General features: G+C 45.4%; 1 protein-coding gene across 3 annotated transcripts in view; it reads right to left on the minus strand.

The window, feature by feature from the left end:
• The window catches only part of TEX2 (testis expressed 2), a 42,110-nt gene extending 35,964 nt beyond the window's left edge, over nt 1-6,146 (minus strand). Inside the window, exon 1 of one of the 3 annotated variants that reach the window (XM_027691798.1) lies at nt 6,057-6,146. The gene's annotated coding sequence lies outside the window, so the exon portion shown is untranslated. Of the gene's footprint in view, nt 1-1,003; nt 1,027-5,605; nt 5,734-6,056 lie in introns of those variants that run through there. The other 2 variants (XM_027691797.1, XM_027691796.1) reach the window with 2 other exon arrangements.
• Between the last annotated feature and the right edge of the window lie 7,413 nt (nt 6,147-13,559).

Here is a 13,559-nt window from a genome sequence, read left to right on the forward strand (position 1 = left end):
GGCACAGGGCAGTGTTCCTATATACATGCTTCATTAATCCACCAGGAATTTGTTTATCAAAGAGAGTCAAGCTCTGAATTGCAAACACTGTGAGCAGGTTTGTGAGTACCTCATACTCACCTGCTCATTGTCAGGGTGTGGGTGTTTCAACCAGGCTTTTAATTGCTGAGGTCCAGGCAGAGGAGGCAGCTCTGGGTGTCTTCCAGGATAAGGTGACAAACCAGTGATGACCAAAGGGTGAGGGAGCTGCTCCCATCCCTAAGGAGCTGCCTCTGCCCTGCTATGAAGGCTTTAGAGACAACACTGGCAACTCTTTGGGAGAAACTGAAATAAAGAGAGCAAGTGGAAATCCAGGCATGGATGGAAATCTTTCCACCTCACGCTTGTCATCACACCCCGAGCCAAACTCCTCTCTGTTCCACTGAGGAACGGCCTCCACAGCTCTCAGAAGTTCTCCAGGAGGGAGTGAGAAGTGTGATCCTCACAGACAATGCCTTCTTCAACAGCCTGAGATCTGCACAGACCACGCAAATCAGCACCAATTCGGTCTGGGGTATTGGAGGAGGCTCCAAAAGCCACTGTTCACACCTCACTCATTCCGTGAGCAGAAAAATTTTAACAAGACAGTCAAGCCACAGCAGGTTTCATTGGTAAGTGCACTGCTCAGGGCAGCTGAATGGAAGAAGCAGGTTTAAAAAACTACATCCAGAGAAAGTCAAGCACTAAAACAACTCACGGGGCAGCACCACAATTTACTCATTTTTATAATTTCAATTATGAAGTTTTAGCTTGACTTGATAGGAAAAATAATAAATATCTAGCTAGAATTTTTTTAAAGCTGGTCAATAAAAATGAAAAAGTTGTCCCAACTCATCAGAAAAGCAAGGGTTCATACAATCTGCTCAATACTCAAAACCAATTGCCAATCCACATCTCAAAGCTGCACGACAAAAGAAATGGAGATCCACACAGTCAAATATTTATACTCTTAAACACAACACACCTCTAAATGCACCTTTTCAGACACTCAGAGTTTTCTGGAACTGGTAGGCACTGCTCTTCAGCTTGCCTGCAACCTCTCAGCAGCGTTAAGGCTTCTGGGAAAACTCAGCCTGTTGTCATAAAGGGAATGATAACAGGGAATAAAGGGAATTACAAAACAGGAGATAGTTTGTATGCACAGCTGGTCCTTTCTCCATCCACATCTCTGGTTACTCACTAAAAATAACATATAAAGAGTAGAAATTTTTTTCTTTCTCTTTTATAAAAATACTTCTGTAAAGTTGTCACACATTTGCTCAGGTTTATTAAAGCCCTGGCAAAGCCTTTATTATTAACCAGCACATTTTTGAGCTGACAGACATTTAGGATTATCTCGCCCTTAGCTCTTTCCCCTTCTCCCAATTCCTTTGTTTAACACTTCAAGTCAAGTTGAAAAGGAAGAAGTGTGAAAGCGATTAGACAAAAAGAACTGCTACTGAGAAGGTCTTGCAAAGATAAGCCTTATCAAACCTCACAGCAGCTACAAACAGGGCAAGAATCGTAGGGATCACTTTAATTTACCACCAAAGTACATTTATTAATGTGACCAACCCCAAGCCTTACACAAGAGTATTAGGAAAGAAAGTGGAGCCCCTCCAGGCACGACGGATCCGTATTAAGCAAGAATGGAAATGCCTGGCTTGGAAGGCATCCAGAGCAGAAATCACCTTCCAGTGGGCACTCTGGAGCAGGGAGACGGGAACAAGAAGTGGGAGGTGATGGTCGGGAAGGGATGTGGGAATGCTCTGCAATGTTCTGCTGTTATCATTCCCAGCCTCAGCCAGAGGAACTCTCGGATCCTGGCAGAGCCCACACAGGCAGGTTCTGGATATTCCCAAGTTTCAGAAGTGAAGGAAACAGAACATTCTGCAGCTCAAAGTGCCAAACTCAGACAACTTTGCCTGTCTGCTCTTGGTGTCACATGCCCAGTGACATTCCCTAACCCAGCTCCCAAACACACCCGTGGGAGCACGACCACCTCCCTTCCCTCACACAACACTCATTCTTTGAGCCTGCCTGGACAGTTTTCTTTCCTCAGTCTTAATCTTGACTTCCAGTGAAACAAAGCCATTTTTACAGCTCTCTGTGTAATTTCTGATCAGAACTTCACTGCAGCCTGTGACAGGTGACATCCTCTGCCACCTGCTTTGAAATTCCCAGTATCAAAGGAGACAGTAGCTTGGTTTGTGCCTGTATTTTTGTAGTCCTATTTTACAACTGACATATAATTTAAACAAAACACATGAAATCCAGAGTAGGCTCCAGAGTCTTACAGCTCTCAGTCTTCACTCAAGCTACTAAAACCCAATATAGCAGTTTTTACAGGCTCAAACAGATCCTCTAGAAGAGCAGCCCAACTCCTGAATACGCATTTTCATACCCTTTTAAGAGATCCTATTCTAAGTTTGACCATCCCATCTTCTCACAGCTTCAGGATAACAATCCTGCATTGACAGGACATGTAATATGTTCACAGCACTATGGGACATCCTCCTGCAACATCCCTGTCATCCCTCACCAGCGGGGTCAGGGAGCACAACACTTTATAACCCACTGAGACACTGGGTAATGAATATGAAAGCCTGGTTCACACAATTCATTTCCTCTGCCCTCCTGACCTTTATGGGAAAACACCACTGTTGACTGTGTTTATTGATCTTCCATTATCCTGTGTCCATCAGTCACCTTCTCTTTTAGAATACCAACTTAACAACTGATTTGGACTTTGCAGAGCAGAGTAACACACCTTGCTGTCTGGAGAGGAGGGAGTTAAAATAAACAGAGAGAAAGAATATGAACAGAGAAGTGGGAGTTTTGAGGAACAGGAAGGGAAGACAGGCGGGATGGGATCATGAACCCTTTTTTACCATTATATTCTCATGTCTCTCCAAAGGCACTAAACAATGGGCTTCAGAGACAACAGATCTGAGTACCCAGAGAATGAAGGTGATGGTAAAGAACTCAACATCTTAGAACTCTTCTCCTTGCAGGTGGTCAAAGCCCAGCCCTCCCAACGCTCCCCACAGGCTGAGGCTGCTGGGTGAGGATAAACATTCCCAGCAAATGTACAATCTTCAGGTCTTGTTGCCTCAGGCTGGAAATGGGACCTAGACCAATTATTATTAACTTTCTACCTTCCAACTTCTGAGCTTGCCATGTTAGCAGAAGCTTTAAAGAAGTTAAACTGTCCAAGAAGAGATAATTCACAGTTCTGTCAAGAACAGCTGATCATGTGTTTTTATGACACAATAACTGGGATCTTTGTCCTACACATCCAGAAAAGCAGATTAATTCAACCACTTATAGTACAAAAAACCCACCAAACCCTTTACTTGGTGGATCTGAACCATTTAGCACAGTCCTCCACTATAATGAGTGGTACACTTTTTTTTTTAAATCAACAGTTCTGACACAGTATTGTTCTCTCAGTATTTCACTGTTCTACCATCCTCCACCTTGAAAGCACAGCACATCCTCTCTAATGTCCACTTTACATTACTTAGAAAGTCAATGTCCATCTCTTTTATTGGGCACATGTGGCACCCTTATGCATTTCCAGTGTTATTTCTACTCTGAATACATCTCTCCTAATACCAAGCACACACTCATGACAGCTCACAGTATTAACTCTTATCTTTATTTCTCTAATCTCTAAGCCTACATCACACTCTTATTTTCCAACATACATTGTCATCTGATTGTTTCATTTAGGGCATTGAGGGTTTCTAGAACACGAAGGCCTTTATTCACAGATAAGTGCTTTAGAGCACACTGAATTAGCTTTACTACTGTGGCCATCTGATATCACAATTTCTAGCTTACCAAGGAAAAAGAATAAAAATCCAATTTTGAGGGACTTTTCCAAGCTCCAAAAACTGTGTTTAAGACCAGAATTTACTTACCCTCCCCTTCACTACAATTTATCCTAATAAACAGCCTTTATTTCAGCTCCTGGGCAGGCAGCAGTTACACTCTGCACATTCAGCACCACAATTTACTCATCTCGTGGGCCAAAACTGACTAAAGCTCTTTGAGAGCAGCACAGGGAACAGCAGCACAGGAAACATGTCCTGTGTATCCTGTGCCATGATTGTGACTGGTCACCTGCACACCCACACAATGTCACTCTGGTGGCCTCTCAGACATGCTACAAGAGAAACCTCCTGACTTCATCTAAGGGATGTGGTTGAATTGCATGGAAAGGTGAGGTTAGAGCAGCACAGTCACAAATCAACTAAAAACCTACTGGAATGCAACAGTGCATCTTCAGTCCTCTAGATACATGATTTCAATTTATTTCAATTATATTAATATTTTATTTACCAGGTAAGTTTCTGTATCTCCCATTACTTTGTTTACGCACCTGCCATGACAGAGAAATTATTAACATTACATGTTCTGTCAAGGTTTCTCGCTCCACATTCTTCACTTTGAAAAACAGTTGGTTTAGAAGTTCTTTAGTTAGAACTAAATATTCGCTATTAACATCTGAAACTCCTCAAGAGTTGTTTTCATGCAAAAAGAAAGATGCAATTAATATATATATTTTACTGGGCTGTATCCTTCTTCAAGTTTTAACTTTGAATTTTATTCACTGATTTTCGTTTCTGAAATAAAGGCAATATGGGTCATCTCACTAAGTTCTTTGCCTGGACCAAAAGATGATGTTCTCACAAGAGATGATGTTCACCTTACCACTACAATTCCCAGGGGATATCATACCCCAGCAGAGCCCAGTACAAGACATAGTTGAGCACAGAATTAACTTTTTCGTCTTTTACTCCAGAGAGAACACACCTTACCCTGCCCTGCCTTAGAAACACTACCTTCAAGCTTCAGCACCTATTTGGAGTAAAATTAATATGCCACCCACAACAAAGCAGCTTGTTGGATCAGCTTTGAAGTCAAACAGAACAGTAATCTCCCATATATCATAAACCAACACGATGTCAGTCTTTAAAAGTCAATTCTAACATCAAAAAAATTACTTTCTTTTGCTTAAAGTGCTTTTATCTCTAATTTAGTCCATTTTCAATCCAGAGAAAACTGAAATAGGGTACTCACACCACCTGAATTTTAATCAGTTTAGGAATATGAAGTTATTGTAACAGTAAAAAAAAAGGCTTCTTGTAAAAGTGCACACCCCTGAAATTGTGAGCCTGCCTTGTTTTCCCGAGTAACACAAGCAATATCATCTTGAAAGAGGAGTATGACAAAGCATCTTAACAGAAGATAATCTTACAGCACTGAAGTCTTATGCTAATTTATCTTCGAGTTATAATACTTAGGTCGCCTACAAAACTTCAAACTATTCTCGGCTGTACACTTAATTCCCCAAAATTACAGACAGCAGTTCCTCAAGACATTTGCTGAGAGATACAAATCACCAAGAAGTTGAGCACAAACATTAAAAAGGAACTTTAACACACGCTGAAGAGACAGCACACGGGTTCAGCCACTGAACTGCAACAGAGGTAACACACAAAAGACGCTGGGAATGGAAAGAGAAGCAGAAACCAGGGAGCCGACCACGGAGAGAAAACAATTTCAGGAGACAGAAAACCTTTGGTACTAAAAGCCAACTGGAAATGCTCCCCCTGCTCCAGCAGGAGCGGCCGCGGCCGCCGCTTCCTCCGCCGCTTGTTTTGGAGGTGTCGCTCGTACTCCGGCAGCTGCTGCACAACTGCTGCCGCGGCTGAGCCCGGCTCTGGCACACCGAGGGGCAGCGCTCCAGCCCAGCCCAGCCCAGCCCAGCCCAGCTCAGCTCAGCTCAGCTCAGCCCAACCCAGCTCAGCTCAGCTCAGCCCAGCCCAGCTTAGCCCAGCCCAGCTCAGCGCCACAGCAACCGCCGGGTCCCGGCTCAGCTCCCTCAGCTCCGCGGGTCCCCCCGGCCGCCATCGCCCTGCCCGGCCCCGGGACCCGCCCGCGGCGCGGCCCGACCGCCCCCCCCCCCGGCCCCTCCGCTCCCCCCTGCCCGCATCCCCCGGCGCGGGCCCGCCCTGCCCTGCCCTCACCTCGGCTCAGCCGCGGCTCATGGCACTGCCCGGCGCGGCCCCGGCCCGGCTCTAGCCCGCGCCGGGCGGCGGCAGCGGCGGGGAGGCGGCGGCGCCGCCGATCCGGGCCCCGTGGGGGGACGGGCCTGGCCGAGCCGCCGCAGCGCCGGCCGGGGGGCGGGACGGGGCGGAGCGGGGCGGGCACGGGGACGGGGATGATGGGGATGGGGGGACCCGCGGGCGGCGGGCTCGCCCCTCAGGCGGTCGGGCTCTGGCGGCCGGTGGCCGTGACGGGCAGAACGGCTCCCGCGGCCCGCGCGGGGTCACGGCCGCTCCCGCTCCCCCCGCCCCCGGTGCCGGCCCTGCCGAGCCGCCCCGATAAACCCGCCCGCTCCAGGACGAGGGTTTCGGTTCTGTGCTCCCAACGCTGCTGAGGGAGCGGCCGCTGCAGGAAATGGGTGTGCGCGGCCAGGAAAGCTGGTGGGTGTCTGTCTGAACGCTTCGCCAAAAGTCATCGTCTGTCACCCAGCGAACCCAGGAAACGTGCCCTAGCAGAGGTCGTTTTATTTACCCTTCGTATTTACCAATTAGCAGCGCACAGGGAGAAAAAAATTAATTCTCTGTGTCAGAAGGTTGGTTTCCCAATAATGGTGTCTTGCAACAAATTACAGCCTCACCACTGCTTTACCCTTCGCTTAATTGCTGTTGCTTCTGAGGGCAGTTCATAATGACATTACAACATTACACCGGGTCAGACTCATGCTAGCCTTGGCTGCCCAGGCTTCTTTAGCTCACCCTTAGGTTAATTTGACTGTGTCAATTCTCTTCTCCTTAATAATTTCAGTTCGAATTAAAACATAATCCTACGAGATCTTTCAGACTCTTTATTTCATACCAGTGTTCAAATTTGTGATACTTTATAAGGTGATGAGACAACAGTAATTTATTTACTAGCCAACATTTAGTGGGATATGTGAGCAGAATTCAAATTACTCCAAACTAGCTAATGCGAAGAGTTAAATATACAATATTAATTTTCAAATGGTTTCCTGTCTGCAGCTATAGTTCAGCCAAGGTTTGGCGTCCTTTTATATCAGGCATTATATACATGGTCCACAATAGGGTTTGCAGTCTAGTTCAAAAAGGGGTGCAGGTGGCTGTCAAACTGCTTTGCTCTTCACATTGCAGCAACAATCCAGTGCTTGTGGAAGTGAATTTTCACTGGCATCTTTGAGTTCTGGTTTTAAAACCAGGATTCCTGCAGATAACTGGAAAACCAGAGTTACTGAGAGGGGTCAGCACCTGGCAAAACCTGCTTCAGTGAGGAATGCGCTGAGCTCACCAAATGGATGGTAGAGCCTTCAAGCTGTTCAATGTCTGAGCGCTAAATTCAGCAGTCTGAAGGCTCCCTGAGCTGCAGGAACCCAACAAAAGACTGCATTGTGTGAGCATCACTGCATCACCTTAATTTAGTCTTATTTAATTAAAAAGGCAACATTCTATTTGAAATATATGTACAAGTGTATTCAATCACCTAGGACAGGTTTCTGTTCATGGCTGCCCTTGTATATAGGCAGACCTTTGAATCATTATACAGTGCTGATGTTAATGTTTCCAAAGTCTGGAGATAAGATAATGGTTGTTTTCTTAACAAGAGCTTTTCCCTGAAGGAACAGAGCCTATGGCTGAAACTGTGACTGGTGGGTTAGTTTTACCCTTGTTAAACTATAAGCAACTCACTAGAGCTTCTGAAGCTTTTTCTGCCCTCTCTTTGCACACAAGTTAGACAACATATGGCCTAAAAAGCCTGACCTCAAGAGAAATATTTTTGCACCTGAAATGAGGTGCTTCAGCAGGGGCTTCTTCCATAGTGTGCTGAGCAAAGGCTGGAGCCAGTCAGTGGAAAGAACTGGACACAAGCTGTGTCTGACCAGGGTACCTGCCTCTGCACTCCATGGTCTCTTAGGAATCCTCTTTCAAATGTGGAAGAGGGGGAAAAGAAAAAATCTCTGAATTTTTTAATCATTCAGTGCTGTAGGAATTAATCCTTTTGTTGGATAATTTTCTTCTACCCATCCTACAAAAAGACAACAGAATAAAGTAATGCTTATTTATTTTAATATTTCGGTATCCTGTGTATAAATACACAGTCATTCTGAGAAACAGCAGCCTGCAGGCTCTAGGAACAGGTATCTACAGTCAGGAGCTGCTTTTGAAAAAAATTACTTTAATCTTTTGGAATATGTGAGGGAGACATTTAAATATCTTTAAAAGCAGTGCTTGAGCGGGCTGTAAAATAATAAGTAATATTTCTCCACCAGAACTACTGTGAGGCTCAGTTCCCTTCTCTGTAATGCCCCCATCAGAATTTCACAGCTCAGGGCAGTTTAAAGCTTCTACTTTTGTGAGAAAAGAACATTACATGAGCTTTGGGGTTCCACGTGGTTTTCACAAATCTCATTTGCCGTCAGATGCCAGGGAAGACCCGGGAGCTGCAGGACAGGCCTTGCAATTTTATCCTGAGAAGCTTTAAAGGGAATGAGGCAGCAGCTGTGCCTGAGTGCGGGAATCTTGGCACACACAGGGCTCTGTGTGTGTGTGAGAACAGCTTTACTCTTGGTTTGTTTGGTTGTCACTGGTAAAATATTAAATGCAATGGAAAGAGGCTCAGCATGGAAAAGACAAACAAGGTTCCAGCCCACTCAGTGTGTGCAGAGCCCAACAAGGGCTGGCAAGGCCGGGGCTTCCCAGGGAGCTTCAGCTAGCCCTGATGGTGGGTATGGAAGAGAGTTGGAGCTTCCTGAGTGTCACTCTCCTTCCACACCACAACCACAGTGTCCTCAGCACCCCCCCAATTCTCCCCCACCAATGGTTTCTGTGCTGTCTTTGGACCTGAATTCTCTACATTGCAAATTGCCCATCCTGGCCCCCAGCCCATCACTTCTCCCCACACTGATCCCAGTTCCTGGCACAAAGGGGCACAGCCTGGTCATGCTCTCCTCAGGGAGCCTCCCCAGCCAACTCCCCAAGCCTGGCTCTGACTCTGCTTCTAAAATGCCCCTGGGAACTGAAGAAATCTTGAGCTCTTGTTGCATCCTGTGCTGAAGTACATTATTCTGGGGTTTGGGGGTGTTTTTTTTATTACTGCTTCATTTTTAAAGCTGAGCTGAGGATAGATCCTCTATTATTAAAGGCTCCTAAATTGCCAAGTATCAGTGGAGAAATAGCTTTATGCAACTCCTCAGATCAGAGAAGTCACATTTCCAGAGTCAGAGGAGGTTCCAACTTCCACCTGTCTCTCTGCAGCTGGGGGTGAGGTACAGGGAGCAGCAGCACAGCCTCTCATGGCTGCCAGGAGGTGAAGTGGGTTCAAAGAACAGGCTGAATCAAGGCCAGCAAGGTGTGCAGAGGTAGAACGTGCTGTCAAGGTGACACCCAGAGGCAGAGCTCTTCCCAGGGAAGGTACTGGGTCAAACACTTTCAGTGCTGTGAATTTGCACTGGTCTCTCTCAGACTTGCAAAACATTCATGATGTTTCTCACACCTCTCCCCAACACTGAATCCAGACAGGGAGAATGGCCAGTGCACACCTAGAGCAGTGATGCCACCCCTCACAGGAGAAGAGGGGAGTCCCTGTGCTGTGCAGAACAGCCACGTGCCTGCTGCCAAAGTCACAGGAAGGTTGGAAGAGCTGGTATCTGTATTTCAGTGTACCTGGCAAATGCACAAAACTCTAAAAGCCTGATATTTGATCTGCACATGGTGGAGAAGTCAATACCCCTCCCTCCACAGAGACCTTGGTGAGTTAGAATATTCTGGCTGAGTGCTGGAGTCCTCAGAAGAGCAACTGTGACAAAATACAAAGCTGAGGGAAGGTTGGGGGACACTGGACTACATTTTGTCTGGGCAGGTCTTACACCACAAAGCCTTGACAATAACAGCAGATGCTACAGACCATTTTCTATTAATCAGGAAAAGCAAAGCACAAAATGAACAGTGGGGTGTCCTGACCTTTTAGGTGTCAAATCATTGACCTATTTTAAATCTACAAGTAAATTTAGTCCTGCCAATGCAGAACAGCTGAAGATACATATTTAAATCAGGCACACATGCTGCCAGTTTTCCACATGCACAGGTCTGCCACAGGAGCATTAACAGAGCCGGCAGTGCCCTCCTGCTCCCACCTGGCAGATGCTGAGGTTCTACACTGATGGGCTTAATTTAAATGGTTAGTAAAGGAAAAAAAGAGCACTGACTACAGACTAGAAATGAATAGCAGCTTCAGATCCACAACTCCAAACCAACTGTCCAATATACAGCATGAGCTAGGTCCGTAATGATTTTTTGGGGGGAGAAGGAGAACATATGGTCAGGTCATCTATGATGATTTCATTGTCCTCTGTCTTCACAGGGAAAGTCAGAAAAATTAATCCAAATTAATCACATGCGTGACTTGAAAGTTACACTGGAGTCCTGCGTGAGTGCTGCTGCTCAGCGTTAAAGTGGCCTTCATTTGATTTAGCTTTCCTCCTTTTCAAAGTGAAGTACACTAAATCAGATTAATGCCACTTAATTCTGAATATGAATATCTGCATAGGGTTTAATAGAATTTAACTAATCTACTTTAAAATATAATTCAGCTAAGGTTTCCTGAGTGTCCCCTTCGAGGAAAGACTCACATCAATAGACTTAATGGGAATTGTTCCTGGATTGTGTTGGCATGAGGTCAAAACTGACTCAAAACATCACTATCATAAAAATAGTCACATCTTGCTCTGATGTCTTTGTTCTGAGAACATTAATATCCAACCCAGAGCTGAATGTATATCTGGTGAAACGGAATCAGAAACTGCAGCATGAAGTGAATTCTTTGTTACAAAAGAGGGATAAAACACTGGCTTTGGTTTCTCCAAATGAGATGGAGAACTGGCATAGATGGTCTATGTTCTGAAGGAGTAAACAACAGCATTGTTTTTATATCAGCATAAAGCTGATATCACTTAGGTTGTCATGCAGTTCTAGGCAGTGTAATTTCAAACCTCAATGTTGCTTAGAACCTTTATTTATATGAACTTCACTGAGGTGTGAGGAACTGCAATCTCTGTGACAAAATTAGTAACCTTTAACTGAGCAGCAGCATCGTTGTGGCCCATATCTGCAGATCACAGAACAGACCCAACTGTCTGTGCCAGTCAGTCCAGCTTTTTGGAACAAAGGGGCAAGGTCTTCTTCTAACTGAGCTTTGCTGAGGAGACTGGGCTTAAACAACGAGAACATGAAGGTGCAGTCACACCACAGAACAAACGAGAGCCCAGCTCTGAAAGCGAACACAGGACTGGTGTTTTGCCATGTTAAAGAACTGCCTCTGGCAGAGCTTTCAGTACCTGTCCAGCCACACAGAATCACCACAGCCAAAGATCCAACCTTCCCTTCTCTCCCTACAACCAAACACCAGTGGCAGCTCTGTCCTGGCCCATTCCTCTAACAGATCTGGACCCAGCCTCCAAAGCCAAATGCTCTCAGTGCTTCCACAGCTGGATTCTCATTCTGGACTTCACATCCTCCTTCTCTCCAACAACACTAACTGTACAGCACTTTGGGAGGAAAGCCTCTGCACAGAGACATATTAAATAACATCTCACTGTACTAATCATTCAGGTGGCTAAATAAGGAACCTGTGCTCCTACGTGCCAATGCTCCTAACCTGAGGCTACCTAATTTAGGCAATGGAAAGGGAGAGGCACCTCCAAAGGGCAGTTCCAAACAGGACTCTCAGTGGCAGTACTGGAGAGCAGAGCAGCCTCAGCTCAGACATGCCAGGTGGGTGCCCACTGTGAGGCACTGAGAATACTCCTCTCACCTTCCCTGTGCAATTTTAGTGACCTGATGCATAATCCAGTCTCCAAACCTGACCAGTTGCCCTGTCCAGCTTCCACAGCCATCTGCTATTGCTACCTACTGCAAACAACATCACACTGAGCAGGACAACATCTGGCTCCATGAGACCTTGGGTTTTTTTCAGTGCCATTAAATCTTTCAATCAAGTAATCTATCAAACCAGAATGCCTGAGTTGAAATTTCAAGTGCTGATAGATAATGTGGTATGTTTTTCACATAAATCCAGGGAGATATACTAAGGAATCTGATAGGTACATGGATAGTCTGCCCTGGAATAAAAAGTAAACTAAACACAGTCTTAAGCTTTTAGAACATCAAATCCAGATTCCAAGCAATATTAAAACCTTCCAGATTTGAGGGAGACTCGCCAGTGCTGCCTTCCACTGCATTTAGACAGAGAATTAATCTTGATATTCAAAGCCTTCCAAGACTTGCATATTTTAAAAATAGCAAAATTTATTTCTTTTGAAGTATGGGCTTGTTACAGCTATTTAGGAACCTCTTACTCAAGTCAGATGGATCTTGAGCCTCCCCTGGGGATTGTTTAGATGTCAGTGTGCATCCATTAACAGATTGGAAACTGTCCAGGACAATATTGCAAGAAAACACGCCATGTCCACGCTTCCTTTCTGTTTCTTCCCCTCTTAAATAGAACTCTGAGTAGATCTTTACAAATTAATCCAAGGTTAAATATGATGAGTAGGGCAAGGAATGCAAAGAAACTCAAATGGGTATTAGCAATGCATCCTGCTCATTGGTCAGCAGGGTATTTCTCTCTAGTGGGAAGGGGAGCACGGAGTAAAAACTTCACTTGGGCAGTGAGAGTCTCATCTTGGCCCAATTCCTTCACATATTCCTGTTATCACTGACAATAAATGTGCAAAGGTCTTACCTTTCCACCAGCACAATGCCACATGCTGAGTGTCTAACCCTAATTCCATCCAGACAGAGTTCAGGCAAAAGCTTATGACCCCAACAGCTTCAATGTTGCCTTTCATTGGATATTCCTTTGTGGAAGGAACAACCAAGCTCTTGTACACAGGCAGGCAGCTGAAAGGAACAGCCACATGAGAAATAAGGCAGAAGGGCAAACCTGGAGGAGAAGCTGATGCATTCAAGGTTTCTGCCAGCTGAGAAAGGTTGGCTTTGAAGATGCAAGAGGAGGGCAGTGCTTGGAGTGATGGTGAGTCCCAGGGTCTGGCAGGATCAGCCTTCCTCAAAACCAGGCAGAGCCATATAAACCCTACAAGAATGACCTTGAGCAAAAAAAGGCTGCTGCAGTGCTTCTGGACAAGTGCTGGCTGAAAGGACTGAAACTGCATGCAGAGAAAGAGAATATCGTCTGATTCCTCCTCTGTTCAAGGAAACAGAATTTTGTACTTTCTTTGTAAATGAAAGGGTTGCATCAAAGTACCTAAGTGATCAATTTTCTCTGCTATTGGAAACAATCTGCTGGGCCTAAAACCATCTAAGTGCTTTGGTCAAAGATGGGGAATAAAAGCTCCATTCATTTCCTCGTGGAAAGGCAACAACTTCATCCCTTTGACTGCAAGTGCACAGAGCTTGAAAAGCCAAGGATGCATGAAAGGTGATTGCTGTGCTGGGGACACGAGGGCTGCTGACGCT

The sequence above is a fragment of the Neopelma chrysocephalum genome, unplaced genomic scaffold (assembly GCF_003984885.1).
Source record: "Neopelma chrysocephalum unplaced genomic scaffold, ASM398488v2 Primary Assembly neopelma1_84, whole genome shotgun sequence".
In the NCBI taxonomy this organism is placed as follows: domain Eukaryota; kingdom Metazoa; phylum Chordata; class Aves; order Passeriformes; family Pipridae; genus Neopelma; species Neopelma chrysocephalum.